Source organism: Pinus tabuliformis, chromosome 7 (assembly GCF_031772625.1).
Source record: "Pinus tabuliformis cultivar Carrire ecotype Pingquan chromosome 7, CPIR1, whole genome shotgun sequence".
NCBI classification, from domain to species: domain Eukaryota; kingdom Viridiplantae; phylum Streptophyta; class Pinopsida; order Pinales; family Pinaceae; genus Pinus; species Pinus tabuliformis.
Window position 1 is genome coordinate 1896028149 of NC_142293.1, and position 9300 is coordinate 1896037448.

General features: G+C 40.0%; 1 pseudogene; it reads left to right on the plus strand.

Moving 5' to 3' along the window:
• Positions 1 to 3946: 3946 nt before the first annotated feature.
• On the plus strand, positions 3947 to 7902 carry LOC149256049 (phospholipid-transporting ATPase 1 pseudogene; annotated as a pseudogene).
• The last annotated feature ends 1398 nt before the right edge of the window (positions 7903 to 9300 follow it).

Below are 9300 nucleotides of genomic sequence, written 5' to 3' on the forward strand. Positions count from 1 at the left end.
CTTAAACCAGGGATGAGTTCCAAGTTTCTCTTTACTCAGAAACTTACTCATTTTCCTTTTCTCATAGGAACCTTCCAGAGCTCCCTCTTAAATAGGGACTCTATCATCAATACTTTATAGGGTCTTCTAGTTGACTGATGATCCAACACCTTGATGTCATCAATTTCTTCATATGTAGGGTTCAGCCATCCATCACTTTCCTTCATCATGTCATTCCTTCTTTCCTGGAAAGTATCCTCCTTGGATCTGCATCTAGGGCTTCCTTCATAGGGCCATCTAGCTCCACCTTTCTTTCAGCGGTGATTTCTCTATATCACGAGGTACATAGTTGTGACATCCTTCACAACTCTTCTTACCAAGGCCCTGCACACATACCCAGACTTATCCAAAAAGTCAGAAACCAAAAACAAATCACATATTACCTTTTTGGTGATGGCCTTTTCCAGTGACATCTCCTTGTAGATATCAACACCCTACATACATGTTGACACATCTCCCAAAGATATATGTTGTCAAGTGTTTTCATTTTTTAAGACTTCTATCAGAGTCTCCATATCTTTCTAGGGTATTTCCTTGTCAAATCTTCTTGGTACTCTGGATGTTGACTGCCTTTATCATGGTTTCTTATTTCATGATCTCTACCATCCTCACACCCTTCATTCCCAGGGGCTTCCAATCAGAGTTCCTTAATTGTAGTCAACTACCTCATACTCCATATGAGGACATATTATGTTGATTTCATCTTTAAACCTTTCAGAGGATGAGATCCTGTTTCTCTAGATCATGCTTGATCCAAGCTACCTGCAACCATGTGACATGATATTATAATATTAAACAAAAGTATACATACCTCATTTGTCTTGAATCATACTATGATTCTTGCAGCAGACTTCTTGGGAGATCTTTGACCTGCAACGGAGTTGACTGGATCCTTACAGGTTCTCTTGGTACCATCATTCTGACCTGGATTCTTTATAGAGGATATTTGCCTGTAGAAATTCTTCAAAGATTCGGAGAACCAAGATGTTCTCATCTTAGAATTTCCTACACATAACAATTTCATTTCTACCTAGAATCCTTACATAAAGAAATACAATATACATTAATCATAACCATTAACAGTATTTCCAAAGGATTCAACATATCCTCATTCATCAAATGTTCATCAATTGTTCATCAATTGTTCATCCATGGATGTTACTGAATCCATAGTCAGTTCATTCTTTAAAAGAGTTACTTAACCAACACATAAGAATGTTCATGAATCACAACATGCTATGCTAACTAAGACCTATGAAAGAAAACAGGAGGTGATCTTTTAATCATAGTAAAGATCCTGAGGCTCCTCCTTCTTCGGCTTCTTTTCATTGTCTTGAATTTCCTGAGTGACATGAGCTGCTTCATGTTTCCTCTTGCCATTCTTCTTTCGCTTGGGACAATCTCTTTGGTAGTGTCCATATTCGTGACATTCAAAGCATTAAATCTTTGACATGTCTTTCTTGGGATGTTGCTGATGACTAGATCTCTCAAACTTTCCAAACTTCCCTTTTCTCTTAAACTTGGCAGCAAATGCTTGCTCTTTGGATCCAACTGCAATATCTTCCTTGGCCTTTAATTGGGCTTCTTCCACTTTGCATATTTCCCATAGATCATTGAGTGAGGATGCCTCCTTCTTAGCCCATATGCTAGCTGTAAAGTTTCCCCATTCCTCAGGTAGTGCATTCAGCACTATCATAGTCATCTCTTGATCAGACATGATTTCTCCTCGTTCCTGCAACTGATCTCTTATTTCAGAGACCCTCATGAAATATGAAGCTATACCCTCTTCTTTGTTGATCTTCATCTTGTATAACTCATTCCTTGGAGAGATTCCTTCTCCAGCAGTGCTGACAGAGAATAAATCTATCAATTTGTCATAGATTTCCTTGGTTGTTTCAAGCTTGGCTACATAAGGAATCAGAGAGTCCTTGATAGATTCTATGAGAATCTTTTGAGCTCTCACTTCATTCTTGTTATGCTTAGCCAATTCTTGACTATCAGAAGGAGCAGCAATTTTCTTTTGTACATAATTGTAACAACCCATCTCAAATCACGAACAACATAGCAATATTAGCATGCATGTGAGGCATACATATGATAGCTACATATGCATGCATCATATACATTGCACTAGTATGTATATAAATATATATATACATCGACTATATATCGACTATTCATGGAGAATGTCTAAATATAAGATAAATGAATTAATTATCAAAGGTGTAAATTAAATACCTAATTCTCGTAAATAGAAGAAATATACACTCAGTAAGAAATATAGTTGAGTTTATTCATATGTTTACATATATAACCCAAAATGTGTACTAATAAACTAAACCCATAAACCTTATGATTAAACTTGATATTTTATAAAACATAAAATAATATGTAATATTTAAAATCATCATGGTCTTATACTATTTAAATTAAAGTACCAACTGTCATGATTAAAATGACACCATTCGATGTTGTGAAGATCTGATTCAATTAAAGGCAGATATCATGACAAAGCAGTCACCGCCTAACAAAATCTTATCCTTTCATAAAGGCGGTGAACAGTTGCGTAGAGGGGGAGGAACCTCTGCTATTTAAAGGGAGGGAGGAGGATTTCAAAGGGGGCTGTTGTTCTTTGCCTGTGGATGGGGAAGGTTGTATTTACTGTGAGTGGAAAAACTGAGCCGGGTGCTGTTGAAGGAAGAAGGAGAGTGTTGTTGAAGGAAGGAGAGGAAATTTATCCATACTGCTTATAATTCGGAACTATTGAGCCTTACTTGTTTTGAAGTCTCTAGGCACGGGGGAACGGTATGCATCGGTTGAGAAGCATACTGGATTGAGTATCTAGGTATACTCGGTTTGGCTGGGTGGTTTTGGTCATTCGGTAACGGGAGCGCTGGAGAAGTTCTGCAGCATCCTCATCGCAACAGCCGTAGCAGATCAGGTAAGTACTTCGTCAAATCTATTAATACCATTTCAGACAGTTTCAGCAATCTTTATAGTTTCACAGTTCAGTAATGGCTCTTAATTTAGTACGGCCACTACATATGGTATCAGAGCCCGTCGTTCAAACCCTGCGACCTCACAGGCCCTACGGTCGTGTAGATTTTGTGGTTAAAATCTGCTGGGTAAAATTGGCCATTGTGAAGCTTGATTTTGTGAAATTTCTAACCTATTTGGTACTGGTATTGCTCCCGTGATGCAATTTCAAACCCCTGCCCTTGTGACCAGGGAAATTTTATTAAATAAGCATAATGGTTTAGTAATCGAAGCCTCTCGAAGGCTAAACATGCTGTAAAATGCAGAGCTTTGAGGAATTTATGAAACGCAGGCAGAAGGAATTGCAGCGTAGTGTGGTTCTTTGACAGTTACTGTGCTTTATTTGAAGAAAATTAGTATTATTTTTGAAGTTTTATAAACCTAGGGTCCGGAAAATGGCCGCAGAGGAAGTTTGCTGCAACGCAAAGTTCTGGATTTATATTCTCATAATTCTGCTGCTGGTTCTTTTCGCGGGTATGATGTCCGGCTTGACTCTAGGTCTCATAGCAAGATGATAATAATGAGGTCGAAAGCTTTTGGCTATTACATGAAGGAAATGAGCCAACGATGCGACAAAAACCAGAGTAGGTATGGCCTAGGGGCGGCGCCATCGGTAAGATAAAAAGGAGTTGGAGAAGGTCGGCGAGAATGTACGGGACGATCATAAGCTGAGAATTCTATGAATTAAAGCGAAATAGGGGCTTTGGAGTCCGCGTAACCAGGGAAAGGGAAGGGAATGAGATGTGTGGGAGATAGATCGGAGAGCCGAGGAGCGACATATGGCGTTTGAAGTGAAATGTTGAATGATTTGTCATTGTGCTGATCTCCTGTTGCCAAATTTCGGCCTTTCCACCGATTCTCAGATCTGTGGATGTCGTTGCCATTGCCGGAAGGTGTCCTAAACGCACGACGTCTGACGCTCCTTCAACGGTCCGGACTGAGAGCCGCAACGTCACGTGTTCGAAACGCGCTCCGTCGCGTCCCGAGGGGCCTGCCGGCCGGTCAAATGCCGCAGCCGTTTCGTGGATGCTGTTAGGGAGCAGCGTTGCGTAGGCGAAATCATGAGGTGAGGGTGCGAACATCCCGACCTCGGCGGCTGCGGAAGGCGAAGGCGACGACGGCTACGGCTGTCGAATCCCGACGGTGCCTTCCTTTTGTGGTTTGTATTATTCTCGAGGTGTTTTATGAGCTTAGCGGAAGGAAGCGCAGCACCGACATCTCAGAATTCGGGCTCTTTTAGCATGTATTCGGCCGGGCCGTCTGATTCACCGAGCGACCTTTTCAGCCCAACAGATTTCAAGTCTAGCTCCACGGCGGTCCTCCAGGGTTATCGAATCGAGGCACATTTGAAATTTCCAGCACAACAAACATTCCTTCTCCCCAGAAAACCGAGGCCACGCGACGGCAAGCAGATTTAGCAAAGGGGCACCACGGATCAAAACCTTCGAGGACAGAAAATTCTACTACAGGTGATGCAAATGAGAGGGTGATTCATATCAATGATCCGGAGTTGACAAACGACAAATATGAGTTCACAGGAAATGAGATCCGGACTAGCAAGTACACTGTCATAACATTTTTGCCAAAGAATTTATTTGTTCAGTTTCATCGTGTGCATATATCTACTTTCTGGTAATTGCTGCTTTGAATCAGCTTCCTTGGCTTGCAGTTTTTGGGAGGACTGTATCACTTTTCCCTCTTCTGTTTGTTTTATGTGTGACGGCCATCAAAGATGGGTATGAGGATTGGCGCAGGCATCGTTCTGATAGGAAAGAAAATAACAGGAACAAGTGACCCGAGTGGAATTGCATATGTTCAGACCATTAATCTCGATGGGGAGTCAAATCTGAAAACCAGATATGCGAGGCAAGAGACTGCATCGAAGAAGCCTGAAACGGAACCTCCTTCGGGCATCATTCGTTGTGAACAACCAAACAGAAACATATATGGTTTTGTTGCGAACATGGAAGTTGAAGTTGGCGGGAGAAGCATTCCTCTTGTACCGTCCAATATTCTTCTCCGGGGTTGTCAGCTGAAAAATACTGATTGGGCAGTGGGGGGGGCTGTTTATGCTGGCCAAGAAACAAAAGCAATGCTGAATAGCTCAGGGACACCCTCGAAGAGAAGCAGATTGGAAGCATACATGAACAGAGAGACATTGTGGTTGTCTGTCTTTCTATTCATTATGTGTGGAGTTGTTGCAATAGGAATGGGTCAGTGGCTAGAGCGCCACAGGGACCAACTTGATACTTCCCCATATTTTAGGAAGAAGTATTTTACTAGCGGTGATGACAATGGAGAGAAATGCAATTATTTTGGTGTACTCATGGAAATCCTTATCTCATTTCTGAGTTCTGTGATAGTTTTTCAGATAATGATTCCAATATCCCTATATATATCCATGGAATTGGTCCGTTTGGGGCAGTCGTATTTCATGATTGGGGATACAAGGATGTATGACAGCAATTCAAATTCAAGGTTCCAGTGTCGTTCATTAAATATAGATGAAGACTTAGGTCAAATAAAATATGTATTTTCTGATAAGACGGGTACTCTGACAGAGAACAAGATGGAATTTCGTAATGCAAGTATATATGGGGTGAATTACTGCAATGGGAAAGTTACGATGGACTCTGTGGGCCAAGAATCAACTGGCAAGCATGAAGAGAAGGAAAGCATCGCAGAGGCACTACAGAAGTACTGGATAGACAGGTTTGGAGGCCAAAGATTGAGGTAAAAGTGGATGCTGAGCTTGTTCGGTTGTTAGGTAAAAGTTTTTCTACACAGGAGAGAAAGGTTGCACATGAATACTTCCTCACTATGGCAGCTTGCAATACAATAGTCCCTACCATAATAGAAGGTGAAAGATCGATTGATTATCAGGGGGAGTCTCCCGATGAACAGGCTCTGGTATCGGCTGCTGCTGCTTATGGATACGCCCTTATTGAGCGAACTTCTGGACACATTGTGATTGATATATTGGGTGTAAGACAAAGATTGGATGTGTTGGGATTGCATGAGTTTGACAGTGTGCGCAAAAGAATGTCAGTAGTAGTTCGATGTCCTGACAATACTGTGAAAGTTTTGGTAAAAGGGGCAGATAGTTCAATGCTTAATATTGTGTCCAAAACTCCTAATAACAATCAAGTAACATATATGGAAGCAACAGAGAACCATCTGCATGAATATGCATCACAGGGTTTACGAACACTTGTTGTGGGAGCGAAAATATAAAATTAAAAAAAATAAAAAAAATAAAAAATAAAAAAAAAAAAAAAAAAACCTTAGTGATGAAGAGCTTGAAGAATGGCAGCATTCTTATCAGGAAGCCAGTACAGCATTAATTGATAGGACAACATTGCTTAGGGAAGCTGCAAGTCTAATTGAATGCAATCTCAACCTACTAGGGGCCACAGGGATTGAAGATAAATTGCAAGATGGGGTCCCAGAAACAATAGAATCATTGAGAGAAGCGGGGATTAAGGTTTGGGTTCTGACTGGAGATAAGCAAGAAACTGCAATTTCTATTGGTCTTTCATGTAAGCTTCTTACTCATAATATGCAGCAGGTTATTATCAATGGCACCTCTAAAGATGCTTGCAAGAAACTTTTAGAAGAGGCAAAAGCTACATACAGAATAAGTCGAGTAGAGACAAGAAAAAGCTTTTCAAAAAGGCAGAAAAGTATTGATATTGCTCAGGCTGAGGGTATACAAGAAACTGAGGGTATACAGGCCTTTCCTGAGTCCAGGTCACATGTTATCAGACAGATTACAGATATCAATGATATCCCTAAGGACCATGGTACGGTAGGTGCAGCAGAGAGGCATCCACCCTTGGCACTTATAATTGATGGCACCAGCCTTGTCTACATATTGGAAAGTGACTTGGAGCAAGAGCTCTTTGATTTGGCAATATCATGTAGAGTAGTTCTTTGCTGTCGAGTTGCTCCTTTGCAAAAAGCTGGTGTTGTTGACCTCATAAAGAGCAGGACAAATGACATGACACTGGCCATTGGTGATGGAGCAAATGACGTTTCTATGATTCAGATGGCAGATGTTGGAGTAGCCTTTTCTACAACATCTGCCTTAACTGATTGGAGCAGTGTGTTCTATTCTGTCATCTATACGTCAGTGCCGACAATTGTAGTTGGCATTCTTGATAAAGATTTGAGTCACAAAACTCTGCTTCGCTATCCTAAACTTTATGGGTCTGGACACAGGCAGGAAAGTTACAACTTGGAACTTTTTTTGGCTGACGATGGCCGATACGCTATGGCAAAGTCTTGTTCTTTTCTATGTACCTTACTTATCATACGAGAACAGTACAATTGACATTTGGAGCATGGGGAGTTTGTGGACGATTGCAGTTGTTGTGTTAGTTAATGTTCATTTGTCAATGGATATTCAACGTTGGGCATTAATCACTCATGTTGCTGTATGGGGCTCGATTATTGTTACATATGCCTGTCTTCTTGTCTTGGATTCACTGCCTGGACTTCCAAACTACTGGACAATATATCAAATAGCAAAGTCATCATCTTATTGGCTAAATATTATCCTTATAACTTTTTTAGCACTGCTCCCTCGCTTTCTTTTGAAAGTTTTGAAGCAAAGGTTCTGGCCTTCTGATATTCAGATAGCTCGAGAAGCAGAAATACTGAGAAAAACGCCTGGCCATTTGTCTGTGAAGCTGACTGAAACTAAAGATTTACCTGGGCACTAGATTTTATTGAGGATGGGGTTCGTTTGTCCTGCCCAAGTAGCACTATATCAGCTAATAGCTTCTTTATCGAACGAAAATGTAGTGTGATAATTCAAGTGCGATTGCAAAGAAAGCAAGAACAAATTTGATTGGGAAACTATATCGAAGAATACAAATGTAGAAGATTGTAGATTAAAAAGAGAAAGGGACTCAAATACCAAGGATGCTGTGAATTGGGATGCAGTCAGATATGCTGATCTTGAAGATACTGCAGATGCCATCAAGGAACGAGGGATGAACAATGTTCTTGCAGGGAGAATAAAACGGTTTCTTGAGATGCTTCACACAGACATTGGCAGCATTGACCTAGAGTGGTTGAAGGATATTCCACCTGATGATGCAAACTGGCCTTTCCTGCCGATGATGATATGGACTCCTTGATGCTGTGAATTCCTTGATGATATGGACTTCCTGATGATGATAATATGGACGAGATTAACTCCTTGAAGAGTTGAACGAAAAGGAGTTGACGTATTCTCTAGAGATAAGTACTTTCTTGAATATTTTGATATTATGCTTTTAATTATTATTAGTCTCTTGTAATTGTAAATTTTGCTTGGATGGATTCGTTTTTACTATTATTTATGCTCCAGTAACAAACAAGTGGTAATGATGTTTATATTCTTACAAACTTCTAGATATTCATTTTGTTTAGTCATCCTCCTTTATAATTACTAGGGGACTCACTCCTCAACCTGTCTTCTTCTATCTTGCATAGAAACCACAAGTTGTTGAATGGTTAGAATCTGCTCTTGCCTTTTATAATCAATGGTGCTCTGTAATGATATATTCTTCACTGTTGGATTCATACAATTTAGGAACATCTTTAACAAGTGTTTGAAGGCTAGTTCTGTTGTTACATGCCTACCTCATACATGAACAGAACCATCACATGAACCTTAAACCTCACACAATCTACTGCTGGTGCATTTGATTACAGTTAATACAGTCTTTTGTTATTGGCTCCTGTAGTTAATGTTCGGGACATTTCAATCTCTAAGATATTTTGCTGAGATGTGATGATAATTCTACTCTACTACAACCACGTAGATATTTCCCCTTGATAATTGAGTTTGTATAAAGTTCCCCTATGAGACCTTTCTTCAAGTTCGTATGAAAACTTCTGTAGGTGTTTTCTTAATAGTTTTTACTTCAGAAAATATATATATACTGTGGACAAATAACATTCAATGAGGCCTCTAAAGAGTCACATATAATATCTTCCTTACTCAAAATTACCCCAGCTGTTATACATAATTTAGCCATATTATTATCACAATACCACAGTAAAAGATGTAGAATTCCCTCCTGTATATTCTCTTAGTTTCTAATAAATTTCTGAGTTTTGTGTGAAGGTTACAGTGATCCCTTTTGCACATCAGTTGTTATCTGTTAGCTGTAGGTAAACAGTTTTCCACTATACTTCCAGTTAAATGATAACAGAACCAGCCAATTGAGCTCA